Here is a 15,962-nt window from a genome sequence, read left to right as displayed (position 1 = left end):
CACTTTTTACCTATCCTTAAAAATCATAGATACTTTTTAGAATTATCTCTCTTAGCATTTGTGCATTTTCGTTTTAGATGATCAAACTTTTTTTTCAGATCCAAACTTGAGTTTTCACTGTCCCATTTTTCTCGTAAAAAAAAAAGATATAAGGCAAATAGATCGCAACAAAATGAAAATTTTAGAGTTCATGTGTGCAAAAAAATATGAAAACTATGGTAAATGTAAGTGAAGAAAATTATTTCAGGCACTAAAAATGAACTCCAAAATCCTTGTTTGGGAAATTCCACTAGTACAACTCCCTATTAATAGCTTGAAGGAATTTTATAGGAAAGAGACTTCTAACTTATCCTAACATGTTTTAAGTGTGGTGGATATGCATGCCAGAAACATTTTGAGGATGCAAGTGACCTAATGATCCAAAAATTTCAAGGAGTAGAAAAAATTAAATTCTCAAGTTAACATGTGGTTGGATACTTACCAGAGCCAAACAACCAACTTTTTGCTTACCCTTAAAAATCATGATTACTTTTTGGAAATATCTCTCTTAGGATTCGTGCATTTCCATTTTGGATGTTCAAATTTTTTTTTTGATGCAAACTTAAGTTTTCATTCTCCCATTTTTCTCATAAACAAAAAAGTTATAAGGCACGTAGATCGCAACAAAATGAAAAATTTAGAGTTGATGTGTGCAAAAATATTTGAAAACTATAATAATGTAAGTGAAGAAAATTATTTCATCCACTAAATACGATCTCAGAAGTTTTGTTATCCTTGTTTGGGAAATTCCACTAGTACAACCCCATCATAATAGCTTGGAGGAATTTTATAGGAAACAGACTTCTAACTGATCCTAACATGTTTTAAGTGTGGTGGATCTACATGTCAGAAACATGTGTAGGATGCAAATGACCTAATGATTCGAAAATTTCAAAGAGTAGAAAAAATTAAATTCTCAAGTTAACGTGTGGTTGGATACTTACCAGAGCCCAACAAACCACTTTTTGCCTATCATTAAAAATCACAGATACTTTTTGGAATTTTCTCTCTCCATATTTGAGAATTTCCAATTTGGATGTTCATATTTTTTTTCAGATGGAAACTTGATTTTTCACTCTCCCATTTTTCTCTTAAAGAAAAAAGATATCAGGCAAATAGATCGCAACAAAATGAAAATTTTAGAGTTCATTTGTGCAAAAAAATTTGAAAACTATAATAAATGTAAGTGAAGAAAATTATTTCATGCACTAAATATGAACTCCAAAGTTTTGTTATCCATGTTTGGGAAATTCCACAAGTACAACCCCCTAATAATAGCTTGGTGGAATTTTATAGGAAAGAGATTTCCAACTGATCCTAACATTTTTTAAGTGTGGTGGATATGCATGCCAGAACATGTTGAGGATGCAAGTTACCAAATGATCCAAGAATTTCATGAAGTAGAAAAAATTAAATTCTCAAGTGAACATGTGGCTGGATATTTACCGGAGCCAAACATCCCACGTTTTGCTTATCCTTTAAAATCACATATACTTTTTGAAATTATCTCTCTCAGCTTTTTTGCATTTCCATTTTGTATGTTCAAATTTTTTTTCAGATCCAAACTTGAGTTTTCACTCTCTCATTTTTCTCGAAAACAAAAAAGATACAAGGTAAATAGATCGCAACAAAATGAAAATTTTAGAGTTCATGTGAGCAAAAATATTTGAAAACAATAATAAATATAAGTGAAGAAAATTATTTCACGCACTAAAAATTATTTCCAAAGTTTTGTTATCCATGTTTTGGAAATTCCACTAGTAGAACCCTCTAATAATAGCTTGGTGGAATTTTATTGGAAAGAGACTTGTATCTGATCATAACAAGTTTTAAGTGTGGTAGATATGCATGCCAGAAACATGTAGAGGATGCAAGTGACCTAATGATTCAAAAATTTCAAGGAGTAGAAAAAATTAAATTCTCATGTTAACGTGTGGTTGTATATATACCAGAGCCAAACAACCCACTTTTTGCTTATCCTCAAAAATCACAGATACTTTTTGGAATTATCTCTCTTAGCATTTGTGCATTTTAGTTTTAGATGATCAAACTTTTTTTCAGAACCAAACTTGAGTTTTTACTCTCCCATTTTTCTCGTTAACAAAAGAGTTATAAGGCAAATAGATTGCAACAAAATGAAAATTTTAGAGTTCATGTGTGCAAAAAATTTGAAAACTAAAATAAGTTTAAGGGAAGAAAATTATTTGGGGCACAAAAAATGAACTCCAAAGTTTTATTATCCATGTTTGGGAAATTCCACTCGTACAACTCCCTAATTATAGCTTGGAGGAATTTTATAGGAAAGAGACTTCTAATTGATCCTAACATGTTTTTAAGTGTGGGGGATATGCATGGGAGAAACATGTTGAGGATGCAAGTGACCTAATGATCCAAAAATTTCAAGGAGTAGAAAAAATTAAATTCTCAAGTTAATGTGTAGTTGGATATTTACCTGAGCCAAACAACCCACTTTTTGCCTATCCTTAAAAATTATAGATACTTTTTTGGAATTATCTCTCTCAGCATTTGTGCATTTCCATTTTAGATGTTCAAATTTTTTTTCACATCCACACTTGAGTTTTCACTCTCCCAATTTTTTCGTAAACTAAAAATATACATGGCAAATAGATCGCAACAAAATGAAAATTTTAGAGTTCCTATGTGCAAAAAAATTTGAAAACTATAATAAATGTAAGTGAAGAAAATTATTACACGCACTAAAGATGAACTCATAAGTTTTTGTTATCCCTGTTTGAGAAATTCCACTTGTACAACCCCCTAATAATAGCTTGGTGGAATTTTATAGGAAAGAGACTTCTAACTGATCCTAACATGCTTTAAGTGTGGTTGAAATGCATTCCAGAAACATGTCGAGGTTGCAAGTGACCTAATGATCCAAAAATTTCAAGAAGTAGAAAAATTAAAATTCACAAGTTAATGTGTGGTTGGATATTTACCAGAGCCAAACAACCCACTTTTTGTCTAGCCATAAAATTCACAAATACTTTTATGAATTATATCTCTCGGCATTTGTGGATATCCATTATCGACGTTCAAATTTTTTTTCCCATGCAAACTTGAGTTTTCACTCTCCATTTTCATGTAAACAAAAAAGATATAAGGCAAATCGATCGCAACAAAATGAAAATTTTATAGTTCATGTGAGCAAAAAAAATTGAAATCTATAATAAATGTAAGTGATGAAAATTATTTCACGCACTAAAAATGAACTCCAGAGTTTTGTTATCCATGTTTGGGAAATTCCACTAGTACAACCCCCTAATAATAGCTTGGTGGAATTTTATAGGAAAGAGACTTATAACTGATCGTAACATGTTTTAAGTGTGGTGGATATGCATGCCAGAAATACGTTGAGGATGCAAGTAACGTAATGATCCAAAAATTTCAAGGAGTAGAAAAAATACATTCTCAAGTTAACGTGTAGTTGGATACTTACCAGAGCCTAACAAGCCACTTTTTTCCTATCGTTAAAAATCACAGATACTTTTTTGAATTATCTCTCTCAGCATTTGTGCATTTCCAATTTGGATGTAAAATTTTTTTTTCAGATGCAAACTTGAGTTTTCACTCTCCCATTTTTCTCGTAAACAAAAAAGATATAAGGCAAATAGATAGCAACAAAATGAAAATTTTAGAGTTCATGTGTGCAAAAATATTTGAAAACTATAATAAATGTAAGTGAAGAAAATTATTTAACGCACTTAATATGATCTCCAAAGTTTTATTATTCATGTTTGGGAAATTCCACGGGTACAACCCCCTAATAATACCTTGGGGGGATTTTGTAGGAAAGAGACTTCTAACTAATCCTAACTTGTTTTAAGTGTGGTGGATATGCATGCCAGAAACATGTTGAGGATGCAAGTGACCTAATGATCCAAAAATTTCAAAGTGTAGAAAAAATTAAATTCTCAAGTTAATGTGTGGTTGGAAACTTACCAGATTCAAACAACCCACTTTTTGCCTATCCATAGAAATCACAGATACTTTTTGGAATTATCTCTCTCAGCATTTGTGCATTTCCATTTTGGATGTTCAAATTTTGTTTTAGAACCAAACTTGAGTTTTCACTCTCCCTTTTTTCTCGTAAAAAAAAAGATATAAATTGAAAATTTTAGAGTTCATGTGTGCAAAAAAATTTGAAAACTATAATAAATGTAAGTGAAGAAAATTATTTGACGCACAAAAAATGAACTCCAATGTTTTGTTATCCATGTTTGGGAGATTCCACTAGTACAACCCCCAAATAATAGCTTACCCCCTCAAGTAACCGTTGGCTCCGAAGAAAATATTTCTCTTCTTGCTGAAGCCCGAAACATTTATCTTGGCAATGGAGGTGAAAATTTTATGATTCCAAAACTCATTAGTTTAGATCAAACATAAACTCAGGACCAGATTTAGTCCAATGAAATGAATGGCGTGTTGGTGAAATTTTATAGGAAAGAGACTTCTAACTGATCCTAACATGTTATAAGTGTTGTGGATATGCATTCCATAAACATGCTAAGGATACAAGTGACTTAATGATCCAAAAATTTCAAGGAGTAGAAAAAATTATATTCTCAAGTTAACGTGTGGTTGGATATTTACCAGAGCCAAACAACCCACTTTTTGGCTATCCTTATAAATCACAAATACTTTTTGGAATTATCTCTCTCAACATTTGTGCATTTCCATTTTGGATTTTCAAATTTTTTTTCACATGCAAACTTGAGTTTTCACTCTCCCATTTTTCTAGTAAACCAAAAAGATATAAGGCAAATAGATCGCAACAAAATGAAAATTTTAGAGTTCATATGTGCAAAAATATTTGAAAACTATAATAATATAAGTGAAGAAAATTATTTCAGGCACTGAAAATGAACTCCAAAATTTTTGTTATCATGTTTGGGAAATTCCACTAGTACAACACCTTAATAATAGCTTGGTGGAATTTTATAGGAAAAAGACTTCTAACTGATCCTAACATGTTTTAAGTGTGGTGGATATGCATGCCAGAAACATGTTGAGGATGCAAGTGTCATAATGATCCAAAAATTTCAAAGTGTTGAAAAAATTAAATTCTCAAGTTAATGTGTGGTTGGGTAATTACCAAAGCCAAACAATACACTTTTTTCCTATCCTTTAAAATCACAGATACTTCTTGGAATTATCTCCCTCAGCATTTGTGCATTTCCATTTTGGATGTTCAACTTTTTTTTGACATCCAAACTTGAGTTTTCACTCTCCCATTTTTCTCTTAAACAAAAAAGATATAAGGCAAATAGATCGCAACAAAATTAAAATTTTAGAGATCATGTGTGCAAAAAAATTTTAAAAACTATAATAATTGTATGATAAGAAAATTATTTCTCGCACTAAAAATAATCTCCAAATTTTTGTTATCCATGTTTAGGAAATTCTACTCGTACAACCCCATAATAATAGGTGTGTGGAATTTTATAGGAAAGAGACTTCTAACTGATCCTAAAATGTTTTATGTGTGGTGGATATGCATGCCAGAAATATGTTGAGGATGCAAGTGTCCTAATAATCCAAAATTTTTAGGGAGTAGAAAAAATTAAATTCTCATGTTAACGTGTGCTTGGATATTTACCAGAGCCAAACAACCAACTTTTTGCCTATTTTTAAAAATGCCAGATACTTTTTGGAATTATCTCTCTCAGCATTTGTGCATTTCCATTTTGGATGTTCAAATTTTTTTTCACATCCAAACTTCAGTTTTCACTCTCCCATTTTTCTCTTAAACAAAAAAGATATAAGGCATATTCATCACAACAAAATGAAAGTTTTAGAGTTCATATGTGCAAAAATATTTGAAAACTATAATAAATGTAAATGAAGATAATTATTTCATGCACTAAAAATGAACTCCAAAGTTTTGTTAGCCATGTTTTGGAAATTCCTCTAATACAACCCCCTAATAATAGGTTGGTGGAATTTTATAGGAAAGAGACTTCTAACTGATTCTAACATGTTTTAAGTGTGGTGGATATGCATGCCTGAAACATATTGAGGATGGAAGTGACCTAACCATCCAAAAATTTCAAGGAGTAGAAAAATTAAATACTCAAGTTAATGTGTTGTTGGATATTTACCAGAGCCAAACAACCCACTTTTTGCCTATCCTTAAAAATCACAGATACTTTTTGGAAATATCCTTCTCTGTATTGTGCATTTCCATTTTGGATGTTCAAATTTTTTTTCACATCCAAACTTGAGTTTTCACTCTCCCATTTTTCTCGTAACCAAAAAAGATATAAGGCAAATAGATCGCAACAAAATGAAAATTTTAGAGTTCATGTGAGCAAAAGAATTTGAAAACTGTAATAAATGTAAGTGAAGAAAATTATGTCACGCACTAAAAATTAACTCCAAAGTTTTGTTATCAGTGTTTGGGAAATTCCACTAGTACAACCCCCTAATAATAGCTTAGTGGAATTTTATAGGACAGAGACTTCTAACTGATCCTAACATGTTTTAAGTGTGGTGGATATGCATGCCAAAAACATGTTGAGGATGCAAGTGACATAATGATCCAAAACTTTCAAGGAGTAGAAAAATTAAATTCTCAACTTAACATGTGGTTGGATTCTTACCAGAGCCAAACAACCCACTTTTAAACTATCCTTAAAAATCAAAGATACTTTTTTGAATTATCTCTCTCAGCATTTGTGCATTTCCATTTTGGATGTTAAAATTTTTTTTCATATCCAAACTTGAGTTTTCTCTCTTCCATTTTTCTCGTAAACAAAAAAGATATAAGGCAAAAAGACCACAAAAAAATGAAAATTTTAGAGTTCATGTGTGCAAAAATATTTGAAAACTATAATAAATGTAAGTGAAGAAAATTATTTCTTGCACTAAATATGATCTCCATCGATTTATTATCCATGTTTGGGAGATTCCACTGGCACAACCCCCTAATAATAGCTTGGTGGAATTTTATAGGAAAGAGACTTCTAACTAATCCTAACATGTTTCAAGTGTGGTGGATATGCATGCGAGAAACATGTTGAGGATGCAAGTGACCTAATGATCCAAAAATTTCAAAGTGTAGAAAAAATTAAATTCTCAAGTTAATGTGTGGTTGGATACTTACCAAAGCCAAACAACCCACTTTTTGCCAATCCTTAAAAATCATATATACTTTTTGGAATTATCTCTCTCAGCATTTGTGCATTTCCAATTTGGATGTTCAAATTTTTTTTCTCATCCAAACTTGAGTTTTCACTCTCCCATTTTTCTCGTAAACAAAAGAGATATATGGCAAATAGATCGGAACAAAATGAAAATTTTAGAGTTCATGTGTGCAAAAAAATTTGAAAACAACAATAAATACAAGAGAAGAAAATTATTTCGCACACTAAAAATGAACTCCAATGTTTTGTTATCCATGTTTTGGAAATTCCACTAGTACAAACCCATAATAATAGCTTGGTGGAATTTTATAGGAAAGAGACTTCTAACTGATCCTAACATGTTTTAAGTGTGGTGGATATGCATGCCAAAAACATGTTGAGGATGCAAGTGACATAATGATCCAAAACTTTCAAGGAGTAGAAAAATTAAATTCTCAACTTAACATGTGGTTGGATTCTTACCAGAGCCAAACAACCCACTTTTAAACTATCCTTAAAAATCACAGATACTTTTTTGAATTATCTCTCTCAGCATTTGTGCATTTCCATTTTGGATGTTAAAATTTTTTTTCAGATCCAAACTTGAGTTTTCTCTCTTCCATTTTTCTCGTAAACAAAAAAGATATAAGGCAAAAAGACCACAAAAAAATGAAAATTTTAGAGTTCATGTGTGCAAAAAAATATGAAAACCATAATAATTGTAAGTGAAGAAAATTATTTCAAGCACTAAAAATTAACTCCAAAGTTTTGTTATCCATGTTTGGGAAATCCCACTAGTACAAACCCCTAAAAATAGTTGGGTGGAATTTTATAGGTAATAGACTTCTAACTGATCCTAACATGTTTTAAGTGTGGTAGATATGCATGCCAGAAACATGTTGAGGATGCAAGTGACCCAATGATCAAAAAATTTCAAGGAGTAGAAAAAATTAAATTCTCATGTTAACGAGTGGTTGGATATTTACCAGAGCCAAACAACCCACTTTTTGCCTATCCTTAAAAATCACAGATACTTTTTGGAATTATCTCTCTCAGCTTTTGTGCATTTCCATTTTGGTTACTCAAATTTTTTTCAAATCTAAACTTGAGTTTTCAGTCTCCCATTTTTCTCGTAAACAAAAAAGATATAAGGCAAATAGATTGCAACAAAATGAAAATTTTAGAGTTCATGTTTGAAAAAAAATTTGAAAAATATAATAAGTGTAAGTGAAGATAATTATTTCATGCACTAAAAAAGAGCTCCAAATGTTTTTATCCATGTTTGGGAAATTGCACTAGTACAACCCCCTAATAATAGTTTGGAGAAATTTTATAGGAAAGAGACTTCTGACTGATCCTAACATGTTTTAAGTGTTGTGGATATGTGTCCCAGAAACATGTTGAGGAGGCAAGTGACCTAATGATCCAAAAATTTCAAGGAGTAGAAAAAATTTAGTTCTCAAGTTAACGTTTGGTTGGATATTTTCCTATGCCAAACAACCCACTTTTTGCCTATCCCAAAAACTCACAGATACTTTCTGGAATTATATCTCTCAGCATTTGTGCATTTCCATTTTGGATGGTCAATTTTTTTTTCACATCCAAACTTGAGTTTTCACTCTCCCTTTTTTCTCATAAACAAAAAAGATATAAGGCAAATTGATCGCAACAAAATGAAAATTTTAGAGATAAAGTGTGCAAAAATATTTGAAAACTATAATAAATGTAAGTGTAGAAAATTATTTCACGCACTAAAAATGAACTCCAAAGTTTTGTTGTCAATGTTCGTGAGATTCCTCTAGTACAACCCCCTAATAATAGGTTGGTGGAATTTTATAGGAAAGAGACTTCTAACTGATCCTATTATGTTTTAAGTGTGGTGGATATGCATGCCAGAAACTTGTTGAGGATGCAAGTGACCTAATGATCCAAAACTTTCAAGGAGCAGAAAAAATTAAATTTTCAAGTTAACTTGTGGTTGGATACTTACTAGAGCCAAACAACCAACTTTTTCCCTACCCTTAAAAATCACGAATACTTTTTGGAATTATCTCTCTTTTCATTCATGCATTTCCTTTTTGGATGTTCAAATTTTTTTTCAGATGCAAACTCAAGTTTTCACTCTCCCATATTTCTAGTAAAAAAAAAGATATAAGGCACATATATCGCAACAAAATGAAAATTTTAGAGTTCATGTGTTCAAAAATATTTGAAAACTATTATAAAGTAAGTGAAGAAAATTTTTTCACGCACTAAATATGATCTAAGAAGATTTGTTATCCATGTTTGGGAAATTCCACAAGTACAACCCCATATTAATAGCTTGGTGGAATTTTTTAGGAAGACACTTCAAACTGATCCTAACATGTTTTAAGTGTGGAGGATATGCATGCCAGAAACATGTTGAGGATGCATATGACCTAATGATCCCAATATTTCAAAGAGTAGAAAAAAATAAATTTTCAAGTGAATGAGTAGTTGGATACTTACCAGAGCCAAACAAACCACTTTTTTCTTATCCTTAAAAATCACTGATACTTTTTGGAATTATCTCTCTCTGTATTTTTGAATTTCCATTTTGGATGTTCAAATTTTTTTTCAGATTCAAACTTGATTTTTCACTCTCCCATTTTTCTTGTAAACAAAAAAGATATATCGCAAATAGAACACAACAAAATGAAAATTTTAGAGTTCATGTGTGCAAAAAAAATTGAAAAGTCTAATAAATGTAAGTGAAGAAAATTATTTAACGCACTAAAAATGAACTCCAAAGTTTTGTTATCAATGTTTGGGAAATTCCACTAGTACAACCCCCTAATAATAGCTTAGCGGAATTTTTTAGGAAAGTGATTTCTAACGGATCATAACATGTTTTAAGTGCGGTAGATATGCATGCCAGAAACATGTAGAGGATGCAAGTGACCCAACGATGCAAAAATTTCAAGGAGTAGAAAAAATTAAATTCTCAAGTGAACGTGTGGTTGGATATTTACCAGAGCCAAACATCCCAGTTTTTACCTATCCTTAAAAATAACAGATACTTTTTGGAATTATCTCTCTAAGTATTTGTGCTTTTCCATTTTGGATGTTCAATTTTTTTTTCTAATCCAAACTTGAGTTTTCACTCTCCCATTTTTCTCGTAAACAAAAAGGATACAAGGCAAATAGATCGCAACAAAAAGAAAATTTTAGAGTTTATGAGTCCAAAAAAATTCGAAAACTTTAATAAATGCAAGTGAAGAAAGTTATTTCATGCAGTAAAAATTAACTCCAAAGTTTTGTTATCCATGTTTGGGAAATTCCACTAGTACAACCCCCTAATAAAAACTAGGTCGAATTTTATAGGGAAGAGACTTCTATCTGATCCTAACAAGCTTTAAGTGTGGTGGATATGCATGCCAGAAACATGTTAAGGATGCAAGTGACCTAATGATCCAAAAATTTCAAGGAGTAGAAAAAATTAAATTCTCAAGTTAACGTGTGGTTGGATATATACCAGAGCAGAACAACCCACTTTTTTCCTATCCTTAAAAATCACAGATACTTTTTGGAACTATCTCTCTCAACATTTTTGCATTTCCATTGTGGATGTTCAAATTTTTTTTCAGATCCAACCTTGAGTTTTCACTCTCCCATTTTTCTCGTAAATAAAAAAGATAGAAGGCAAATAGATCACAACAAAATGAAAATTTTGGAGTTCATGTGTGCAAAAAAATTCAAAAACTTTAATAAATGTAAGTGAAGAAAACTATTTCACGCACTAAAATTAACTCTAAAGTTTTGTTATCCATGTTTGGAAAATTCCACTAGTACAACCCCCTAATAAAAGCTTGGTGGAATTTTATAGGAAAGAGACTTCTAATTGATCCTAACATGTTTTAAGTGTGGTGGATATGCATGCCAGAAACATATTCAGGATGCAAGTGACCTTATGATCCAAAAATTTCAAGGTGTAGAAAAAATTAAATTCCCAAGTTAACGTGTGGTTGGATAGTTACTAGAGCCAAACAACCCACTTTTTGCCTATCCTTAAAAATCACAGATACTTTTTTGAATTATCTCTCTCAGCATTTGTGCATTTCATTTTTTATGTTCAAATTTTTTTTCCGATCCAAACTTGAGTTTTCACTCTCCCATTTTTCTCGTAAAACAAAAAGATACAAGGCAAATAGATCGCAACAAAATGAAAATTTTAGAGGTCAAGTGTGCAAAAATATTTGAAAACTATAATAAATGTAAGTGAAGAAAATTATTTCACGCACTAAAAATGATCTCCAAAGTTTTGTTATCCATGTTTGGGAAATTCCACTAGTACAACCCTCGAATAATAGATTGGTGGAATTTTATAGGAAGGAGACTTCTAACTTATCCTAACATGTTTTAAGTGTGGTGGATATGCTTGCCAGAAACATGTTGAGGATTCAAGTGAGCAAATGATCCAAAAATTTCAAAGACTCGAAAAAATTAAATTCTCAAGTTAACGTGTGGTTGGATACTTACTAGAGCCTAACAACTCTCTTTTTTCCTATCCTTAAAAATGACAAATAATTTTTGGAATTATCTCTCTTTGTATTTGTGCATTTCCCTTTTGGATGTTCAAATTTTTTTTCAGATCCAAAAGGGAAACATGTTTTAAGTGTGGTGGATATGCATGCCAGAAACATGTTGAGGAGGCAATTGACCTAATGGTCCAAAAATTTCAAGGAGTAGAAAAAATTATATTCTCAAGTTAACGTGTGGTTGGATATTTACCAGAGGCATACAACTCACTTTTTTCCTATCCTTAAAAATTACAGATACTTTTTGGAGTTCTCTCTCTCAGCATTAGTGCATTTCCATTTTGGATGTTCAAATTTTTTTTAAGAACCAAACTTGAGTTTTCACTCTCCCATTTTTCTCGTAAACAAAAAAGATATAAAATGAAAATTTTATAGTTCATGTGTGCAAAAAAAATTGAAAACTATAATAAATTTAAGTGAAGAAAATTATTTCACGCTCTAAAAATGAACTCCAAAGTTTTGTTATCTATGTTGCGGAAGTTCCACTTGTACAACCCCCTAATAAGAGCTTGGTGGAATTTTATAGGAAAGACACTTCTAATTGATCCTAACATGTTTTAAGTGTGGTGGATAAGCATGCCAGAAACATGTTGCGGATGCAAATGACCTAATGATCCTAAAATTTCACGGAGTAGAAAAATTAAATTCTCAAGTTAAGGTGCGGATGAATATTTACCAGAGCCAAATACCCTACTTTTTGCCTATCCTTAAAAGTCACTGGTACTTTTTCAAATTATCTCTCTCAGCATTTGTGCATTTCCATTTTGGATGTTCAAATTTTTTTTCACATCCAAACTTTAGTTTTCACCCTCCCATTTTTCTCGTAAACAAAAAAGATATATGGCAAATAGATTGCAACAAAATGAAAATTTTAGAGTTCCTGTGTGCAAAAAAAATTGAAAACTACAATAAATGTAAGTGAAGAAAATTATTTCAAGCACTAAATATGAACTGCAAAGTTTTCGTTATCCATGTTTCAAAAATTCCACTAGTACAACCCCCTAAAAATTGCTTGGTGCAATCTTATGGGAAAGAGACTTCTTACTAATCCTAACATGTTTTAAGTGTGGTGGATATGCATGCCAAAAATTAAATTAAATTCTCAAGTTAATGTGTGGTTGGATATTTACCAGAGCCAAACAACCCACTTTTTGTCCTTCCTTAAAAATCACAGATAGTTTTTGGAATTATATCTCTCAGCATTTGTGCATTTCCATTTTGGATGTTCAAATTTTTTTTCACATGTAAACTTGAGTTTCACTCTCTGATTTTTCATGTAAACAAAAAAGATATAAGGCAAATAGATCACAACAATAAGAATTTCATCTGTGGAAAAAAATTTTAAAACTATAATAAATTTAAGTGAAGAAAATTATTTCACGCACTAAAAATGAACTCCAAAGTTTTGTTATCCATGTTTGGGAAATTTCACTAGTACATCCCCCTAATAATAGCTTGTTGGAATTTTATAGGAAAGAGACCTCTAACTGGTACTAACATGTTTTAAGTGTAGTGGATATGCATGCCAGAAACATGTTGAGGATGCAAGTGACCTAATGATCCAAAAAATTGGAGTAAAAAAAATTAAATTCTCAAGTTAACATGTGGTTGGATACTTACTAGCAGCAAACAGCCCACATTTTGCATATCCTTAAAAATCACAGATACTTTTTTGAATTATCTCTCTCAGCATTTGTGCATTTCCATTTTGGATGTTCAAATTTTTTTTCAGATCCAAACTTGAGTTTTCACTCTCCCATTTTTCTCATAAACAAAAAAGATATAAGGCAAATAGATCGGAACAAAATGAAAATATAAGAGTTCATGTGTGCAAAAAAATTTGAAAACTATACTAAATGTAAGTGAAGAAAATGATTTCACGCACTAAATACGATCTCCAAATTTTATTATCGATGTTTTGGAAATTCCACTAGTACAACCCCCTAATAATAGCTTGGTGGAACTTTCTAGGAAAGAGACTTCTAACTGATCCTGACATGTTTTAAGTGTGGTGGATATGCATGCCAAAAACATGTTGAGGATGCAAGTGACCTAATGATCCAAATATTTCAAGGAGTAGAAAAAATTAAATTCTCAAGTTAACATGTGGTTGGATATTTACCAAGCCAAACAACCCACTTTTTGCCTATCGTTGAAAATCACAGATACTTTTTTGAATTATCTCTCTCAGCATTTGTACATTTCTATTTTGGTTCATCCAATTTTTTTTCACATCCAAACTTGAGTTTTCACTCTCCCATTTTTTTCATAATTATAAAGATATATGGAAAATAGATCGTAACAAAATGAAAATTTTCGAGTTCATAAGTGCAAAAAAATTTGAGAACTATAATAAATGTAAGTGAAGAAAATTATTCCACACACTAAAAATGAAATCCATAGTTTTATTATCCATGTTTGGGAAATTCCACTAGTACAACCGCCTGATAATAGCTTGGTGGAATTTTATCGGAAAGACACTTCTAACTGATCCAAACATGTCTTAAGTGTGGTGGATATGCATGCAAGAAACATGTTGAGGATGCAGGTGACCTAATGATCCAAAAATTTTATTGAGAAGAAAAAATTAAATTCTCAAGTTAACATGTGGTTGGATATTTACCAGAGCCAAACAACCCACTTTTTGCCAATCCTTAAAAATCACAGATACTTTTTGGAATTATCTCTCTTAGCATTTCTGCATTTCCATTTTGTATGTTCAAAATTTTTTTCAAATCCAAATTTGAGTTTTAACTCTTTCATTTTTCTCGTAAACAAAAAAGATATAAGGCAAATAGATTGCAACAAAATGAAATTTTAGAGTTCATGTGTGCAAAAAAATTTGAAAACTATGATAAATGTAAGTGACGAAAATTATTTCAAGCACTAAAAATAAACTTCAAAATCCATGTTTGGAAAATTCCACTACTACAACCTAATAATAGCTTGGTGGAATTTTATAGGCAAGAGACTTCCAAATGATCCTAACATGTTTTAAGTGTGGTGGATATCCATGCCAGAAACATGTTGAGGTTGCAAGTAACCTAATGATCCAAAAATTTCAACAAGTAGAAAAAATCAAATTCTCAAGTTTATGTGTGGTTGGATATTTACCAGAGCCAAACCACCCACTTTTTGTCTATCCTTAAAAATCACAGATACTTTTTACAATTCACTCTCTCAGCATTTTTGCATTTCCATTTTGGATTTTCAAATTTTTTTTCACTTGCAAACTTGTGTTTTCACTCTCCCATTTTTCTCATAAACAAAAAAGATATAAGGCAAATAGATCGCAACAAAATGAAAATTTTAGAGTTCATGTGTGCAAAAAAAATTGAAAACTACAATAAATGTAATTGAAGAATATTTCACGCACTCAAAACGAACTCCAAAGTTTTGTTATCCATGTTTTGGAAATTTCACTAGTACAACCCCCTAATACTAGCTTGGTGGAATTTTATAGGAAAGAGATTTCTAACTGTTACTAACACGTTTTAAGTGTGGTGGATATGGATGCCTGAAACTTGTTGAGAATGCAAGTAACCTAATGATCCAAAAATTTCAAGGAGTAGAAAAAAATTAAATTTTCAAGTTAATGTGTGGTTGGATACTTACGAGAGCCAAACAACCCACTTTTTGCCTATCCTTAAAATTCATAGATACTTTTTTGGAATTATCTCTCTTAGCATTTGTGCATACCCATTTTGGATGTTCAAATATTTTCAGTTCCAAACTTGAGTTTTCACTCTCCCATTTTTCTACTAAACAAAATGATCGCAAATAGATCGCAACAAAATAAAAATTTTAGAGTTCATGTGTGCAAAAAAATTTGAAAACTATAATAAATGTAAGTGAAGAAAATTATTTCACGCACTAAAAATGAACTCCAAAGTTTTGTTATCCATGTTTGGGAAATTCCACTAGTACAACCCCCTAATAATAGCTTGGTGAAGTTTTATAGGAAAGAGACTTCTAACTGATCCTAACATGTTTTAAGTGTGGTGGTTATGCACGCCAGAAACATGTTCAGGATGCAAGTGACATAATGATCCAATAATTTCAAGGAGTAGAAAAAGATAAATTCTCAAGTTAACATGTGGTTGGATAATTACCAGAGCCAAACAACCCACTTTTTGCCTATCCATAAAAATCACAGATACTTTCTGGAGTTCTCACTCTCAACATTTGTGCATTTCCATTTTGGATGTTCAAATTTTTTTTT

Source organism: Aristolochia californica, unplaced genomic scaffold, assembly GCF_029961685.1.
Source record: "Aristolochia californica isolate CCGP_79_NKW_82.1479 unplaced genomic scaffold, dmAriCali1.0.hap1 SCAF_6, whole genome shotgun sequence".
Classification (NCBI taxonomy): domain Eukaryota; kingdom Viridiplantae; phylum Streptophyta; class Magnoliopsida; order Piperales; family Aristolochiaceae; genus Aristolochia; species Aristolochia californica.
Note: the sequence above shows the minus strand (reverse complement) of the source record.